General features: G+C 44.4%; 1 long non-coding RNA gene across 1 annotated transcript in view; it reads right to left on the minus strand.

The window, feature by feature from the left end:
- Positions 1-2,808: 2,808 nt before the first annotated feature.
- LOC137218214 (uncharacterized) overlaps positions 2,809-19,923 on the minus strand; it is a 292,236-nt gene continuing 275,121 nt past the window's right edge. Inside the window, exons 2-3 of the long non-coding RNA XR_010940533.1 lie at positions 14,340-14,421; positions 2,809-2,855 (exon numbers count right to left, since the gene is read on the minus strand). This is a non-coding gene — a long non-coding RNA (uncharacterized lncRNA). The remainder of the gene's footprint in view (positions 2,856-14,339; positions 14,422-19,923) is intronic.

Below are 19,923 nucleotides of genomic sequence, written 5' to 3' on the forward strand. Positions count from 1 at the left end.
CCTATGGATTACTATGTCTCTGAAAGAGAATCAAGCATGTGTCCAGAGGCATAAACGCAGCAGTGATAGGATTGGAGAGGTTCGGTGAGCAAATGAAGACCCTTTGAAGTCATATTGCATCGTACCCATTCCACGGGTTTCAACTTCCCAGTTTTAAGGTATTCTTCCTTCTGCTAAAACATGCATGTGGAACCTAGAGTATGATCAACCATGTGATCGGGAAACGTGTTCAAATATGTCTCAGTTTTCGTACCCTGGTACTCGGGTGCAACATTCCAGACGCTTTACTAACACCCTCCCGACTTGGAGAGTCAGTCCCTTTAACCTCCTGTTTGGCCCAGTTTGCAATTTCTGCGGAAGATGAACAGGAATAGCGAGAACCAATGAGAGACTAGCTGGAGGTGTCTGGACGGGCAAATTTAACTCTCATTTCCCACCAGGAAGAGGAATTAACCAAAGGCTCAGCGTGCCGTGCCGGAACCAGATTAGGGCCTGAAGCCATCCTGCGGTGTTGCGGCCAGCTCAAAAGAAAGCGAGTTGAAGAAAGGAGCTCAGGGGCACTGTAATTCACAAACCTGCAGAGTTATAAATGACAGCTATCGTCCAAAAATATACTGAAGTAAGGCTGCCAAGAGGACTTGAAAGCGGGGCAGAATTGCAGGAAACTGATTTCAGGAGGTAGACTGGAATTGCATTGAAAGCATAGGAAAAGAGGCAGAACGTCCACAATGATGCACTTGGCCAAAAAGGGCGTATGCGTTTTTTCCTGAATATATTCAGGAAAAAACGCATACGCCCTTTTTGGCCAACCAAGCAAGCTTGCAAAGGAAATCTGCACTACAATGAAGTCTCACTTCCCCCCGGTCAAAAGGGCCATCTGAAAAAAGTGTAAAATCCAGAAAGGCAGGACAGGCCATGGAGAACTGGGAGCCTTGTTATGCTGATGGGCGGGATGTAAATTGCCAACAGACACTCGGGAGAAGTGTATGGTGTTTCCTGAAACATCTAAAAAACAAAGCAACAGAGCCTAGGGCACTTCCACTTATGGTCCTATAGCTTAGGGAAATTAAAATCAAAAAGACACAGCCACCCCAAAGTTTGGGACGCATCTGTTTACAAGAACCTCGTTTACAGTACAAGTTCAACATCGCAGAAAGTGAAAAATGGATAAAGAAGTTGTGGTATTTACTTACAAAGCAATATCACTCAGCAATGAAATCTATGTCATCAGGCCCTTAGCAGCACAATGAGTGGATTCAGGTATGATGATTCTAACTGAAATAAGTCACACAGAAAAAGAAACATCATAAGATATCAGTAATACACGGAATGTAAACTTGGCTACACAGGAACTGAATTACAGAACAGAACAGGGTCTCACATTTAGAAAACCAACTTATGCTTGCTTAAGGGGAAAGGTGAGTTGGGGTGCTGCATAAAACCAGAGATTGAAATGAGCACAGATAAAGTTCCTTAAGCCAAATATGGAATAGACAAGAGCTACTCCTTGCTCAACGAAATGGACTCAACACCCCATATTAAACGCCTAAGAATGTACCTGACTAGTAAGTATCTTAAAACCTATGGATTGCTATGTCTCCGAAAGAGAATCAAGCATGTGTACAGGGGCATAAACGCAGCAGTGATAGGATTGGAGAGGTTCGGTGAGCAAATGAAGACCCTTTGAAGTCATATTGCATCGTACCCATTCCACGGGTTTCAACTACCCAGTTTTAAGGTATTCTTCCTTCTGCTAAAACATGCATGTGGAACCTAGAGTATGATCAACCATGTGATCGGGAGACGTGTTCAAATATGTCTCAGTTTTCGTACCCTGGTACTTGGGTGCAACATTCCAGACGCTTTACTAACACTCTCCCGACTTGGAGAGTCAGTCCCTTTAACCTCCTGTTTGGCCCAGTTTGCAATTTCTGCGGAAGATGAACAGGAATAGCGAGAACCAATGAGAGACTAGCTGGAGGTGTCTGGACGGGCAAATTTAACTCTCATTTCCCACGAGGAAGAGGAATTAACCAAAGGCTCAGCGTGCCGTGACGGAACCAGATTAGGGCCTGAAGCCATCCTGCGGTGTTGCGGCCAGCTCAAAAGAAAGCGAGTTGAAGAAAGGAGCTCAGGGGCACTGTAATTCACAAACCTGCAGAGTTATAAATGACAGCTATCGTCCAAAAATATACTGAAGTAAGGCTGCCAAGAGGACTTGAAAGCGGGGCAGAATTGCAGGAAACCGATTTCAGGAGGTAGACTGGAATTGCATTGAAAGCATAGGAAAAGAGGCAGAACGTCCACAATGATGCACTTGGCCAAAAAGGGCGTATGCGTTTTTTCCTGAATATATTCAGGAAAAAACGCATACGCCCTTTTTGGCCAACCAAGCAAACTTGCAATGGAAATCTGCACTACAATGAAATCTCACTTCAACCCGGTCAAAAGGGCCATCTGAAAAAAGTGTAAAATCCAGAAAGGCAGGACAGGCCATGGAGAACTGGGAGCCTTGTTATGCTGATGGGTGGGATGTAAATTGCCAACAGACACTCGGGAGAAGTGGATGGTGTTTCCTGAAACATCTAAAAAACAAAGCAACAGAGCCTAGGGCACTTCCACTTATGGTCCTATAGCTTAGGGAAATTAAAATCAAAAAGACACAGCCACCCCACAGTTTGGGACAGCTCTGTTTACAAGAACCTCGTTTACGGTACAAGTTCAATATCGCAGAAAGTGAAAAATGGATAAAGAAGTTGTGGTACTTATGTACAATGCAAAATCACTCAGCCATGAAATCTATGTCATCAGGCCCATAGCAGCATAATGAGTGGATTCAGGTATGATGATTCTAACTGAAATATGTCACACAGAAAAAGAAACATCATAAGATATCACTAATACACGGAATGTGAACTTGGCTACACATGAACTGAATTACAAAACAGAACAGGGTCTCAAGTTTAGAAAACCAACTTATGCTTCCTTAAGGGGGAAAGAGAGTTGGGGTGCTGCATAAAACCAGAGTTTGAAATTAGCACAGATACCATTCAATAAGCCAAATATGTAATAGACAAGACCTACCCCTTGCTCAACAAAATGGACTCAACAATGAGGTATCACCTCACACCTGATAGAATGGGCATCATGAGAAAGTCTACAAACAAAAATGCTGGAAAGGGTGTGGAGAAAAGGAACCCTCTTCCACTATTGTTGGGAATATAAATTGATACAGTCACTACGGAGAACAATATGGAGTTTCTTAAGAAACTAACAATAGAATTACCATATGATACAGCAATCCCAGTACTGGACATATACCCAGACAAAACCATAAATCAAAACGAGACATTCACCGCAATGTTCATTGCATCACTATTTACAATATCGAGGTAATGGAAGCAACCTAAATGCCCACAGACAGACGAATGCATAAAGCTGTGGTACATATATAAAATGGAATATTACTAAGCCATGAAAAGGAATGAAATTGGGTCATTTGTAGAGACGTCGATGGATCTAGAGACTGTCATACAGAGTGAAGTAAGTCAGAAAGAGAAAAACAAATCTTGTATATTCATGCATATATGTGGAACCTAGAAAAACTGTACAGATTAACCATTTTGCAAGGCATAAATAGAGCAACAGATGTAGACAACAAATGTATGGACAACAAGGGGGGAAAGCTGTTGGGGGGTGGTGGTGGGAGGAGTTGAGAGACTGGGATTGGCATGTATACATTTATATGTATAAAATAGATAACCAATAAGAACCTGCTGTATAAAAATATAAAATAAAATTCAAAATTAAAAAGAAATAAAATTTAAAAAATAAAACAGAAAAAACAATTATTCCCTTCACATACATGTATTTATATGAATAAATTATTTCCATGCTTATATCTGTAAATACAAAAAAGAGGAATAAAATCTACCTTGAACCAAAAACGAAAAAGAGAAAAAAAACACAGAACCCACCAGTTCCACAGAGGAAAACCGTATCAGGGCACTTGCTCCAGTTGTAAACAATTCTGAAGTTGGCCAGTGGTGGGGAATCGTCTCCCATTCAGCCAGCAGCCCCCACGCAACAAGCGTCCTCATTGCAAAGCTGGGGCACCGTGCCGAGGCATCTGTGAGTAAACGTGAGCTGAGCCCCAGGCCAGTTGCTGCTGAACTATTCCCACCCGTCCCAGGTAAAACACCTGAATATATACAAGGACTTGAAAGCCTAGAGGAAGGGCCATAGAGCCACACGAGTGACAGCATGCCGGCCGACTTGGTGCCTGCAGGCCAGCCAGGATGGTCCTGGCCCTGGGTGCTCTTCTGGAAGATTTCCATTACCCTGACTGAGATACCCGTCCTGTCCCTGCCCCCACTGCCTTTTTCCTTCCTCACCTCTGCCCAGGGAGAAATTCCAGCAGCAGGTATGGGTGACACATCCTCTTCTTTAGCAGGTGGCAGCCTGGCAACTGCTGCAGAAAGTCCAGCAGAGCCCCACTCACACTGGGCCACCCACAAAGCCGTGACCTCTCACTCCCTCCCACCAGCCCAGCCCCGAGACTGCTGACAGGGCAGAGAAAATGGCGTCAGGCACGGCTGCAGGGGCTCTTGCTGCCTGGAGTGGTATTTATATTGATCTCAACCCAGGCACACCTGGGGAGGGCTGGCCCGCACGGTAAGGCTGCCCAGGTCAGCCAATCATCACCCCTCAGGGGCTCACAGTTGCAGAAAATGGAACTTGCTGAACCGGCCAGGTCCAAGGAACAGGTGTGGGCTCCTGAGAGTCAGGATAGACAAGGGGCTGCAGCTTTGGCTTGTTTTCTAATCATTTTATCTGGCCCATGAGTGGGAGACAACTTCAAGAAAACCCTCTCCTTATGAGAGGAACCCAGGAGTCAGGGAGAGGAGGGGTGGGTGGTGGTTGGAGACAGAGGCCTGGTGCCCCGGGTGCAGTGGAAGTCTCTGGAAGACCAGGTGGAGGGAGGCCGCACAGAGTGATGCCCAGGGTCACAGACCTGTCGCAGCTGCTGTTTGTTAGTTCAAGTCCTGCTCTGAGGTGCTCTGTGCCAGCTCTGAGCGACAGGTGAGCTGGGGGTGCTCTGCAATGAGGGCTATGTGCACGGTTCCTGTGTGCCCAGCCCTGCCATGGTACCTGCAAGGGTAGCTCTGTATCCTGGGAAGGGCCTGACCACGAGAGCCCCGTGGGCTGGGGTGGGGGTGGGGTACCTGCCCAGGTGAGCTCCATATTCTGGGATTGGTCTGACCACGAGAGCCCCATGGGCTGCTGGGGACCTGGTAAAGGATGTCAGGACAGTCAGTGAAGCCACCGAGGATATACCTCCAGTTGCTCCTAATTCCTACACCCTGCTGGTCATTCTACCAACCACCAGGACATGGTATTCTGTATTAGTCTTCAATGATGCCTTCTTTTGTATTCCATTAGTCCCAGAGTCACAAGAAATTTTGGCTTGTGAGTGGCAGGACTCAACATACAACTAAAACAATACTTCCGGGCCGTCTTGCCCCAAGGGTGCAAAAATTCCCACACCATCTTTGGGGAAAGCTTAGCTAAAGACCTAAAAGTTCTACCTCTGGAAAAGGAAACCCTCCTTCAGTACGCAGACGACATTCTGATCGCCAGCCCTACTAAGGAGGCCTCTGAACTACCAAGCCAATAAAGGATAGAAGTTGTCCAAGAAAAAGCTCAAATATCACAGACTGCGGTGACCTGCCTGGGCTTCATTCTCACAGAAGGTCGGAGAAGCCCATCCCAGGAAAGGGAAGAAACCATTTGCAGCCTTACCCCTTTCTAAAACTAGAAGACAGCTTAGGGGTTCCTGGGGAGGCCAGGGTTTGCTGCTTCTGGATCCCTAACTACAGTCTACTAGCTGGGCCTCTATATGAAACACTGAAAGGAAAAGATGATGATCCTTTTGAATAGAATCCAGAAGTGGCCTTTCAAGAATGGAAAGAGCAGTCAATTCAGACCCTTGCCCTGGAACTCCCTAATTTAGCTAAACCCTTTGACCTTTACATTCCCGGTGAAAGGTGAATCGCCATTGGAGAATTAGTGCAAAAACTGGGACCACTTGAAATGGAACAATGCAAGAATGCCATCCAGGTAGGATAAACTACGGTCACCAAGGGGCTTGGCCCACTGCCGCATCTGGCCAAGATACTGGCGGTATCTAAAAACCTGGAAATCAGCAGCCCAAAAGGCCACCTCCTTCCTAAGGGAAAAGGACCCCACGTGGTGATCCTAACCACCAACGATGCCCTGAAGTTGCAGGGTTCGCTCCGTGGGCACACCGACCTCGAGTGAGGAGGCCCTCCAACTCCAACATCCAGAGAGATAACCAGGGGCAACAGGGCACCATGACGACTCGTGTGAACATCACTTGACCTGGAGTTTCTCTCATAAAACAATAAGAGTGTGTCCCAAAAGAGTAGACTACTGCTTGCAGGACTTACTGCACCCAGAGGGGAGCTAATAATCTTGGCGGGGGAACCGTATATCACACTGTCACCATAGAAAAGCCTACAGACACCGTGATGATGGTGGCCAATAAGACCGGCTGGACTCCTGTTTACTTCAAAAGGCTGTTGACTCAGTGGTCATCATGGTCCTTGATCACCACTGACCCTGGACTGTCTGGGAGTTGAGCGGGCAGGGCTCTGACACCTGGTGCTGTTTGTACGTTAATTCAGGGGCCTAATTGAAGAAAGCGCAGACTACTGGTCAGAGCATCTAGGCTGGCAGAAACGGTCAGCCTAAGGTGGCCGAACAAATGTGGGGCGGGGTGAAACCGGCCCCCACAGTGTCTCTGCACATCTCTTTCCTGGACCCTTAAAGGTCATTAGAATCTATAACACTTCCAATGCTGGTGCTCAGGTGGACGAGCAGGGAGGCAGGGGGCCTGGGGACAATCAACGTCACCTGGAGGCTGCTGGGGAGAAGCTCTGACCCTCGCCCCCGGGTATTAGGGCTCCCAACTCAGCACTCAGCAGTTACAGAAGAAGTGTCTGCACCCTCAGCACTCCAAGAATGAGGAACGGGACAAAAGGCAGAGGAGGGGTTTGTCCCCAGCAAAGCCCATTAAAAACCCCTGGGAGATAAAAATAGAATCTGGGCAATAAAGTCAAGTCTAACCTTTTTTATCCTTTGTGCTTTGTCTAATTTCATGTGCTCCTAGGGTCCCGCATGCAGAGGTTCCACACCCGGCACTTCAGACCAGATTTCCTAGTGCAGAATGGCTGGGTCGACACCTCAGCTCCTGGGGCCCAGTGCAGACTCCGCGATATAGAGCCTGAGCTGCAGCCAACCTGGCCCTCGAGAGCTCCGCCCCCTCCCTCCCACTGACTCTGACAGGATCTCTACACAGCAGCCCAGCCCACAGCCCACGGGGTAGTGCATGCTCTCACCTCTCCATTCTCTGATCAAAATATAAAGTTTCCTTTGCTTGTGAACCAAACTCAGTCTCGATCTGTTGGCCCCAATGACACTGGGCAGGGGGACACTTGTTGGGGTCCACTCTGGAGGATCAGTAACAGAAATTGAGACTATTGTAACCTCAATGAACAGATGTGTGAGCCAAACTGTAGTTAACATAGAACAGTGTATAAGGCTCGGGTAAAATAAGATGTTTCTAACACTTCCATTTGATATTTCCATCACTTTATTATAAGCAAGTTCAGTGAAAAGGTTTGTCTTATTTGTCAGGTCAATATTAGAGAAACGAAGTGATTTCTTTCCAAGGATGTACATCTAATAATCTTGGTTAAAGCTTCAATCTTGTTTTAAATGCTTTTCCATTGAAAATGATACCTCTCTTTCAGCTCCCCCATTTCTGAGAAGTATAAAATCTTATAATTTATTATTACCAAAGGGGAAAGGTGGGAGGAGGGATAAATTAACAGTTTGGGATTAACACATACACACTGCTATGTATAAAATAGATCATCAACAAGGAACTACTGTATAGCACAGGGAACTACACTCAACATTTTGCAATAACCTATAAGGGGAAATAATCTGAAAAAGAATAGATATTTTTATTGACATCATCTATCAATGACAGTTAAAGTGTAACCTAAGGGAAGCTGGTGGTGAGTGTTCTGACCCTGAAGACTTCAATCATCTAAAGTTTGGACTCTGCCTACTTCCCAAGGCCCTTAATGAACATATGTGTAGCCGTAGCTTAAAAAATTGCCCAGTTTGGGTTTCGGGGAGACACTGATTTTGAAAAAGCCCTGGTGTTCTCCTTACATGAATGGGACTCTTCCTACTGCTAAAACATGTCTGTCACACCCAGAGGATGGTATACCGTCTGATCGGGAAGAGTTTGGAAAAGGCATCTCATCTCCTCATCTCCTGGTGCTCGGGTTCACCCCTCCAGCGTCTTTACTAACAGTCTCCCCACTTGGAGATGTCAGCACTGTCAACATCCTGTTGCGTACAGTTTGGAATTTGTCCAGAGGATGAAGCGGAAGGATGAGGAACAATGAGAGACAAGTCCTAGGTGTTCAGACAGGCACATGTCACTCTAATTTCCAATCAGGAAGACGAATTGACCAAAGGCTAGGGTTGCCCATGGAAACAGTATAGGGCTTGAGGAAATCCCGCTGCTTTGTGGCCAGTTCCCATAAACACAAGTTGAACAATGGAACTCAGGGGCAGTAAAATTCACAAAACTGCAGAGTTGAAAATATCCATCACTGAAAAATGTCTTGAGGAAAGTCAGAGAAAAGGACTTGTAAGCAAGAGAGAATGGCAGGAAAGGGATTTGAGGAGGTAGAAAGGACTCGCCATTAAGCACAAGAAAAGGAGCTGAACATTGCCAACATTGCAGTTGGCCAAAAAGGGTGTATGCGTTTTTTTCTGTATATATTCAAGAAAAGGGCATACACTTTTTTAGCCAACCAAACAGGTGGGCACTGGAAGTCAATACTACAAAAGATATCACTTCGCATCAGTCAGAAGAGCCATCCTCATAAAGCGTAAACAACAGAAATGCAGGACAGGGCAAGGAGAAGAGGGAGCCCTGTGAGACTTATAGTGGAAATGTATATTGCCAACGGCCATTCTGGAGAAGTGTATTGTGTTTACTAAAGCATCTAAAAAATGAGCTACAGAGCATAGGGCACTTGCACTCATGGGCGTATATCTTGAGAAAAACAAAAATCGAGAGGACACAGGCACCCCAATGTTTACCCCCTCTCTGTTTAAAAGATCCTCAACTAGGATATAACTTAAATGTCTCTGGAGGGAAAGAATGGGTAGAGATGTGGTACTTAGGTAGAGTGGAATATTATTCAGCCTGGAAATCAATGAAATATGGCCAGTTGTAACAACTCCGGAGGAGTTACGTATGATCTTTCTAAGTGACAGAATTCAAAAAGAAAAAGACACATATCATAAGATATCACTTAAAGGTGGAATCCAAAATGGCTACACATGAAATAAATTACAAAACAAAAACATAGTCAAATATGTAGAAAACACGCATAAGGCTGCTAAACGGGAAAGGTGGGGAGGGGTGAGGCATCACCCAGGAGGTTGAAATTAGCAAAGATACCATTCCAAATACCAAACTGATAATCAACAAGGCCTACACGGTAGCTAAAAGAACTGCACTCAGCACACTCAAGTCACCGGAAAAGAATATATACGACTGGTAAGAATCTGAAAAAGAATTTACTGATGTCTCTCTGTACGTGAATCAAGTGGATGTACAGCAGCAAGAAACAGAGCTTTGAAAATCAGCTGTAACCAATATAGTAATAAATTGAAAAAAATAAACGACAGAGAGACAGAGAAAACCTCTTACAACTTTTCCTCAGGGCCGGTGATGCAACATGGATTGAACACATCTAGACCCACAGCAGGATGAGACATAAGGCTGGAAACTGTTTGCGCTAAGAGAAATGTGAGGTTGGGTGAGGAAATGCACACCCTTTAAAGTAATACTACCTGGTACCCATTCAATGGGTCCCAAATATGCAGGTTCAAGGGATCTTCCTACAGCTAAAACATGCATGGAAAACCCAGAGGACTGTACACCATGTGATCGGGAGATGTGTCTAAAATGCAGCTCATTTATCCTCTCCTGGTGCTCCTGTTCACCATTCCAGCCACGTTACTTAGAATCTCCCCACTTGGAGAATCAGCACATTTCAACTTGTTTCACACATTTTGCAAATTGTGAGGAGGATGAACGGGGAACCAATGAGAGAATAGTTGTAGGGGTTTGGACGGGCACATATCACTCTAATTTCCCATTAAGAATAAGAATTGAAAAAAGGCTCAGCCCGCCTCGCCCGAGCCAAAATAGGGCCTGAAGCAATCCTGCGGGTTTGAGGCCAGCTCACAAAAGAGCAACTTAAAAAATGGAGCTCAGGGTCACTGCAATTCACAAACCTGCAGAGTTATAAATGAAAACTAACGTCCAAAAATATGTTGAGGTAAGGCAAAGAAGAGGATCTGAATGCAAGACAGAATTGCAAGAAACAGATTTCAAGAGATAGATTGGACTCGTCTTTAAAGCACATGAAAAGCGGCAGAATTTCGACAATGATGCAGTTGGCCCAAAAGGGCGTATGCGTTTTTTCCTGATTATATCCAGGAAAAAACGCATACGCACTTTATGGGCAACGAAGCAAGCAAGCAATGCAAATGTGCACAACAAAGAAGTCTCATTTCCCACTGGTCAAAAGGGCCATCCTAAAAAATTGTAAAAACCAGAAATGCAGGACAGGCCATGGAGAACAGGGAGCCTTTATACGCTGATGGGCAGTGTGTGAACTGCCGAGAGCCACTCTGGAGAAGTGTATGGTGGTTCCTAAATCATCTAAAAAACAGAGCTACAGAGCATAGGACACTTCCAATCATGGGAGTATATCTAGGGAAATCTAAAAATTAACAAGACACAAGCACACCACAGTTTAGGGCTACTCTGTTTACAAGAACCTCAACTTCAGTATACCTTAAATATCCCAGGAAAGAGAACAATGGATAAAGAAGATGTGGTACTTATGTACAATGGAATATCTCTTCACCATGAAATCAATGTAATAAGGCTAGTAGAAGGATAAAGAGTGGATTTAGGTCCGATAATACTACTTGAAATAAGTCAAACAGAAAAAGAAACATATCATAAGATATCACTTATAGAGGGAGGGTAAATATGGCTGCACAAGAAATGAATTACAGAACAGAACAGTGTCTCACATTTAGAAAACACACTTATTTCAGCTTAAGGGGAAAGGAGAGGTGGGGTGATGCATAAAACCAGAGTTTGAAATTAGCACAGATACCGTTCAATAAACCAAATAGATATTAGACAAGATCTACACCTTGCTCAATGAACTGGCCTCAACACACCCTATACACCGCAGAGAAATATATCTGAGTAATAAGAATCTTAAAACCCATGTATTGATATATCTCCATAAGGGAATCAAGTGTGTGCAGAGTGGCACAAACACAGCAGTGAAAATGAGCTAAACCCCATTATAGAAATAAATTTTAAAAACAAAATGCAGAAACAATGAAAGAGAGAAAAATTCTTACAAAATTCGCTCAGGGGCTGTGATGCAACCTGGATTGACCACATATAAACCCACAGCTGGATAAGACATAAGGCTGGACACTTGGGGCTGAGAGGATTGATGAGCTTTGGTGAGCAACTGCCAAAAGTTTAATGCAATACTTCATGCTACTCATTCCAAGGGTCCCAACACTCCAGGTTGAAGGGAATCTTCCTACAGCTAAACCATGCTTGGGAAACCCAGCGACTGGTATACCATATGATCGGGAAAGGTTTCTAAAACGCACCTCATTTTTCCTCTCCTGGGGCTCCGGATCGACATTCCAGCCGCTTTACCAAAAATATCCCCACATGCAGAGTCAATGCCTTTAAGTTCTGGTATCGCACAGTCTGCAGTTAGTGCGGAGGATGAATGGGAATAGGGGGAACCAGTGAGAAACTAGCTGTAGCGGTTTCAATGGGCACATGTCACTCTAAATTCACATCAGTAAGAAGAATAAACCAAAGGCACAGCAAGGTGCCCCAGAAGAAGAATAGGGCCTGAAGGAATCATGTGGTTATGAGGCAAGATCACAAAAATAAGAGCTGAAAAATGGAGCTAAGGGCCACTGCAATTCAAAAACCTGCAGAGTTATAAAGGCCAACTATTTTCAAAAAATATATTGAGGTAAGGCTATGAAGAGGCATTGAAAGCAAGGCAGAATTGCAGGAAAATGATTTCAGGAGGTAGACTGGAATTGCATTGAAAGCATAGGAAAAGAGGCAGAACGTCCACAATGATTCACTTGGCCAAAAAGGGCGTATGCCTTTTTTCCTGAATTTATTCAGGAAAAAAGGCATACGCCCTTTTTGGCCAACCAAGCAAGCTTGCAAAGGAAATCTGCACTACAATGAAGTCTCACTTCCCCCTGGTCAAAAGGGCCATCTGAAAAAAGTGTAAAATCCAGAAAGGCAGGACAGGCCATGGAGAACTGGGAGCCTTGTTATGCTGATGGGCGGGATGTGTATGGTGTTTCCTGAAACATCTAAAAAACAAAGCAACAGAGCCTAGGGCACTTCCACTTATGGTCCTATAGCTTAGGGAAATTAAAATAAAAAAGACACAGCCACCCCAAAATTTGGGACGCCTCTGTTTACAAGAACCTCGTTAACCGTACAAGTTCAATATCACAGAAAGTGAAAAATGGATAAAGAACTTGTGGTACTTACGTACAATGCAGTATCACTCAGCAATGAAATCTATGTCATCAGGCCCGTAGCAGCATAATGAGTGGATTCAGGTACGATGATTCTAACTGAAATAAGACACACAGAAAAAGAAACATCATAAGATATCACTAATACACGGAATGTAAACTTGGCTACGCAGGAACTGAATACCAAAACAGAACAGGGTCTCAAATTTAGAAAACCAACTTATGCTTGCTTAAGGGGAAAGGTGAGTTGGGGTGCTGCATAAAACCAGAGATTGAAATGAGCACAGATAAAGTTCCTTAAGCCAAATATGGAATAGACAAGAGCTACTCCTTGCTCAACGAAATGGACTCAACACCCCATATTAAACGCCTAAGAATGTACCTGACTAGTAAGTATCTTAAAACCTATGGATTGCTATGTCTCCAAAAGAGAATCAAGCATGTGTACAGGGGCATAAACGCAGCAGTGATAGGATTGGAGAGGTTCAGTGAGCAAATGAAGACCCTTTGAAGTCATATTGCATGGTAGCAATTCCACGGGTCTCAACTCTCCAGGTTTAAGGTATTCTTCCTTCAGCTAAAACATGCATGTGGAACACAGAGTATGATCAACCGTGTGAACGGGAGACATGTTCAAATATGTCTCAGTTTTCCTACCCCTGGTACTCGGGTGCAACATTCCAGACGCTTTACTAACACTCTCCCCACTTGGAGAGTCAGCGCCTTTAACCTCCTGTTTGGCCCAATTTGCAATTTCTGCGGAAGATGAACAGAAATAGGGAGAACCAATGAGAGACTAGCTGGAGGTGTCTGGACGGGCAAATTTAACTCTCATTTCCCACCAGGAAGAGGAAATAACCAAAGGCTCAGCATGCCGTGCCAGAACCAGATTAGGGCCTGAAGCCATCCTGCGGTGTTGCGGCCAGCTCACAAGAAAGCGAGTTGAAGAAAGGAGCTCAGGGGCACTGTAATTCACAAACCTGCAGAGTTATAAATGACAGCTATCGTCCATAAATATACTGAAGTAAGGCTGCCAAGAGGACTTGAAAGCGGGGCAGAATTGCAGGAAACCGATTTCAGGAGGTAGACTGGAATTGCATTGAAAGCATAGGAAAAGAGGCAGAACGTCCACAATGATGCACTTGGCCAAAAAGGGCGTATGCGTTTTTTCCTGAATATATTCAGGAAAAAACGCATACGCCCTTTTTGGCCAACCAAGCAAGCTTGCAAAGGAAATCTGCACTACAATGAAGTCTCACTTCCCCCCGGTCAAAAGGGCCATCTGAAAAAAGTGTAAAATCCAGAAAGGCAGGACAGGCCATGGAGAACTGGGAGCCTTGTTATGCTGATGGGCGGGATGTAAATTGCCAACAGCCACTCGGGAGAAGTGTATGGTGTTTCCTGAAACATCTAAAAAACAAAGCAACAGAGCCTAGGGCACTTCCACTTATGGTCCTATAGCTTAGGGAAATTAAAATCAAAAAGACACAGCCACCCCAAAGTTTGGGACGCCTCTGTTTACAAGAACCTCGTTTACCGTACAAGTTCAACATCGCAGAAAGTGAAAAATGGATAAAGAAGTTGTGGTATTTACTTACAAAGCAATATCACTCAGCAATGAAATCTATGTCATCAGGCCCTTAGCAGCACAATGAGTGGATTCAGCTATGATGATTCTAACTGAAATAAGTCACACAGAAAAAGAAACATCATAAGATATCACTAATACACGGAATGTAAACTTGGCTACACAGGAACTGAATTACAAAACAGAACAGGGTCTCAAATTTAGAAAACCAACTTATGCTTGCTTAAGGGGAAAGGTGAGTTGGGGTGCTGCATAAAACCAGAGATTGAAATGAGCACAGATAATGTTCCTTAAGCCAGATATGGAATAGACAAGAGCTACTCCTTGCTCAACGAAATGGACTCAACACCCCATATTAAGCGCCTAAGAATGTACCTGACTAGTAAGTATCTTAAAACCTATGGATTGCTATATCTCCAAAAGAGAATCAAGCTTGTGACCAGGGGCATAAATGCAGCAGTGATAGGATTGGAGAGGTTCGGTGAGCAAACAAAGACCCTTTGAAGTCATATTGCATGGTACCCATTCCACGGGTCTCAACTCTCCAGGTTTCAGGGATTCTTCCTTCAGCTAAAACATGCATGTGGAACCTAGAGTATGATCAACCATGTGATCGGGAAACGTGTTCAAATATGTCTCAGTTCTCGTACCCTGGTACTCGGGTGCAACATTCCAGACGCTTTACTAACACCCTCCCGACTTGGAGAGTCAGTCCCTTTAACCTCCTGTTTGGCCCAGTTTGCAATTTCTGCGGAAGATGAACAGGAATAGCGAGAACCAATGAGAGACTAGCTGGAGGTGTCTGGACGGGCAAATTTAACTCTCATTTCCCACCAGGAAGAGGAATTAACCAAAGGCTCAGCGTGCCGTGCCGGAACCAGATTAGGGCCTGAAGCCATCCTGCGGTGTTGCGGCCAGGTCACAAGAAAGCGAGTTGAAGAAAGGAGCTCAGGGGCACTGTCATTCACAAACCTGCAGACTTATAAATGACAGCTATCGTCCAAAAATATACTGAAGTAAGGCTGCCAAGAGGACTTGAAAGCGGGGCAGAATTGCAGGAAACCGATTTCAGGAGGTAGACTGGAATTGCATTGAAAGCATAGGAAAAGAGGCAGAACGTCCACAATGATGCACTTGGCCAAAAAGGGCGTATGCGTTTTTTCCTGAATATATTCAGGAAAAAACGTATACGCCCTTTTTGGCCAACCAAGCAAACTTGCAAAGGAAATCTGCACTACAATGAAGTCTCACTTCCCCCCGGTCAAAAGGGCCATCTGAAAAAAGTGTAAAATCCAGAAAGGCAGGACAGGCCATGGAGAACTGGGAGCCTTGTTATGCTGATGGGCGGGATGTAAATTGCCAACAGACACTCGGGAGAACTGTATGGTGTTTCCTGAAACATCTAAAAAACAAAGCAACAGAGCCTAGGGCATTTCCACTTATGGTCCTATAGCTTAGGGAAATTAAAATCAAAAACACACAGCCACCCCAAAGTTTGGAATGCCTCTGTTTACAAGAACCTCTTTTACAGTACAAGTTCAACATCGCAGAAAGTGAAAAATGGATAAAGAAGTTGTGGTATTTACTTACAAAGCAATACCACTCAGCAATGAAATCTATGTCATCAGGCCCTTAGCAGCACAATGAGTGGATTCAGGTATGATGATTCTAACTGAAATAAGTCACACAGAAAAAGAAACATCATAAGATATCAGTAATACACGGAATGTAAACTTGGCTACACAGGAACTGAAATACAGAACAGAACAGGGTCTCAAATTTAGAAAACCAACTTATGCTTGCTTAAGGGTAAAGGTGAGTTGGGGTGCTGCATAAAACCAGAGATTGAAATGAGCACAGATAAAGTTCCTTAAGCCAAATATGGAATAGACAAGAGCTACTCCTTGCTCAACGAAATGGCTCAACACCGCATATTAAATGCCTAAGAATGTACCTGACTAGTAAGTATCTTAAAACCTATGGATTGCTATGTCTCCGAAAGAGAATCAAGCATGTGTACAGGGGCATAAACGCAGCAGTGATAGGATTGGAGAGGTTCGGTGAGCAAATGAAGACCCTTTGAAGTCATATTGCATGGTACCCATTCCACGGGTTTCAACTACCCAGGTTTAAGGTATTCTTCTTTAAGCTAAAACATGCATGTGGAACCCAGAGTATGATCCACCATGTGAACGGGAGACATGTTCAAATATGTCTCAGTTTTCCTCCCCTGGTACTCGGGTGCAACATTCCAGACGCTTTACTAACACTCTCCCCACTTGGAGAGTCAGCGCCTTTAACCTCCTGTTTGGCCCAGTTTGCAATTTCTGCGGAAGATGAACAGAAATAGGGAGAACCAATGAGAGACTAGCTGGAGGTGTCTGGACGGGCAAATTTAACTCTAATTTCCCACCAGGAAGAGGAAATAACCAAAGGTTCAGCATGCCGTGCCGGAACCAGATTAGGGCCTGAAGCCATCCTGCAGTGTTGCCGCCAGCTCAAAAGAAAGCGAGTTGAAGAAAGGAGCTCAGGGGCACTGTAATTCACAAACCTGCAGAGTTATAAATGACAGCTATCGTCCAAAAATATACTGAAGTAAGGCTGCCAAGAGGACTTGAAAGCGGGGCAGAATTGCAGGAAACTGATTTCAGGAGGTAGACTGGAATTGCATTGAAAGCATAGGAAAAGAGGCAGAACGTCCACAATGATGCACTTGGCCAAAAAGGGCATATGCATTTTTTCCTGAATATATTCAGGAAATTAAAATTAAAATCAAAAAGACACAGCCACCCCAAAGTTTGGAACGCCTCTGTTTACAAGAACCTCGTTTACAGTACAAGTTCAACATCGCAGAAAGTGAAAAATGGATAAAGAAGTTGTGGTATTTACTTACAAAGCAATATCACTCAGCAATGAAATCTATGTCATCAGGCCCTTAGCAGCACAATGAGTGGATTCAGGTATGATGATTCTAACTGAAATAAGTCACACAGAAAAAGAAACATCATAAGATATCAGTAATACACGGAATGTAAACTTGGCTACACAGGAACTGAATTACAGAACAGAACAGGGTCTCAAATTTAGAAAACCAACTTATGCTTGCTTAAGGGGAAAGGTGAGTTGGGGTGCTGCATAAAACCAGAGATTGAAATGAGCACAGATAAAGTTCCTTAAGCCAAATATGGAATAGACAAGAGCTATTCCTTGCTCAACGAAATGGACTCAACACCGCATATTAAACGCCTAAGAATGTACCTGACTAGTAAGTATCTTAAAACCTATGGATTGCTATGTCTCTGAAAGAGAATCAAGCATGTGTACAGGGGCATAAACGCAGCAGTGATAGGATTGGAGAGGTTCGGTGAGCAAATGAAGACCCTTTGAAGTCATATTGCATGGTACCCATTCCACGGGTTTCAACTCTCCAGGTTTAAGGTATTCTTCCTTCAGCTAAAACATGCATGTGGAACCTAGAGTATGATCAACCATGTGATCGGGAGATGTGTTCAAATATGTCTCAGTTTTCGTACCCTGGTACTCGGGTGCAACATTCCAGACGCTTTACTAACACCCTCCCGACTTGGAGAGTCAGTGCCTTTAACCTCCTGTTTGGCCCAGTTTGCAATTTCTGCGCAAGATGAACAGGAATAGGGAGAACCAATGAGAGACTAGCTGGAGGTGTCTGGACGGGCAAATTTAACTCTCATTTCCCACCAGGAAGAGGAATTAACCAAAGGCTCAGCGTGCCGTGCCGGAACCAGATTAGGGCCTGAAGCCATCCTGCGGTGTTGCGGCCAGCTCAAAAGAAAGCGAGTTGAAGAAAGGAGCTCAGGGGCACTGTAATTCACAAACCTGCAGAGTTATAAATGACAGCTATCGTCCAAAAATATACTGAAGTAAGGCTGCCAAGAGGACTTGAAAGCGGGGCAGAATTGCAGGAAACCGATTTCAGGAGGTAGACTGGAATTGCATTGAAAGCATAGGAAAAGAGGCAGAACGTCCACAATGATGCACTTGGCCAAAAAGGGCATATGCGTTTTTTCCTGAATATATTCAGGAAAATACGCATACGCCCTTTTTGGCCAACCAAGCAAGCTTGCAAAGGAAATCTGCACTACAATGAAGTCTCACTTCCCCCCGGTCAAAAGGGCCATCTGAAAAAAGTGTAAAATCCAGAAAGGCAGGACAGGCCATGGAGAACTGGGAGCCTTGTTATGCTGATGGGCGGGATGTAAATTGCCAACAGACACTCGGGAGAAGTGTATGGTGTTTCCTGAAACATCTAAAAAACAAAGCAACAGAGCCTAGGGCACTTCCACTTATGGTCCTATAGCTTAGGGAAATTAAAATCAAAAAGACACAGCCACCCCAAAGTTTGGGACGCCTCTGTTTACAAGAACCTCGTTTACCGTACAAGTTCAATATCACAGAAAGAGAAAAATGGATAAAGAAGTTGTGGTATTTACTTACAAAGCAATAACACTCAGCAATGAAATCTATGTCATCAGGCCCTTAGCAGCACAATGAGTGGATTCAGGTATGATGATTCTAACTGAAATAAGTCACACAGAAAAAGAAACATCATAAGATATCAGTAATACACGGAATGTAAACTTGGCTCCACAGGAACTGAATTACAGAACAGAACAGGGTCTCAAATTTAGAAAACCAACTTATGCTTGCTTAAGGGTAAAGGTGAGTTGGGGTGCTGCATAAAACCAGAGATTGAAATGAGCACAGATAAAGTTCCTTAAGCCAAATATGGAATAGACAAGAGCTACTCCTTGCTCAACGAAATGGACTCAACACCGCATATTAAAAGCCTAAGAATGTAACTGACTAGTAAGTATCTTAAAACCTATGGATTGCTATGTCTCCGAAAGAGAATCAAGCATGTGTACAGGGGCATAAACGCAGCAGTGATAGGATTGGAGAGGTTCGGTGAGCAAATGAAGACCCTTTGAAGTCATATTGCATGGTACCCATTCCACGGGTTTCAACTACCCAGGTTTAAGGTATTCTTCCTTCATCTAAAACATGCATGTGGAACCTAGAGTATGATCAACCATGTGATCGGGAAACGTGTTCAAATATGTCTCAGTTTTCGTACCCTGGTACTCGGGTGCAACATTCCAGACGCTTTACTAACACCCTCCCGACTTGGAGAGTCAGTCCCTTTAACCTCCTGTTTGGCCCAGTTTGCAATTTCTGCGGAAGATGAACAGGAATAGCGAGAACCAATGAGAGACTAGCTGGAGGTGTCTGGACGGGCAAATTTAACTCTCATTTCCCACCAGGAAGAGGAATTAACCAAAGGCTCAGCGTGCCCTGCCGGAACCAGATTAGGGCCTGAAGCCATCCTGCGGTGTTGCGGCCAGGTCACAAGAAAGCGAGTTGAATAAAGGAGCTCAGGGGCACTGTAATTCACAAACCTGCAGACTTATAAATGACAGCTATCGTCCAAAAATATACTGAAGTAAGGCTGCCAAGAGGACTTGAAAGCGGGGCAGAATTGCAGGAAACCGATTTCAGGAGGTAGACTGGAATTGCATTGAAAGCATAGGAAAAGAGGCAGAACGTCCACAATGATG

This window comes from Pseudorca crassidens, unplaced genomic scaffold (assembly GCF_039906515.1).
Source record: "Pseudorca crassidens isolate mPseCra1 unplaced genomic scaffold, mPseCra1.hap1 Scaffold_52, whole genome shotgun sequence".
NCBI lineage: Eukaryota > Metazoa > Chordata > Mammalia > Artiodactyla > Delphinidae > Pseudorca > Pseudorca crassidens.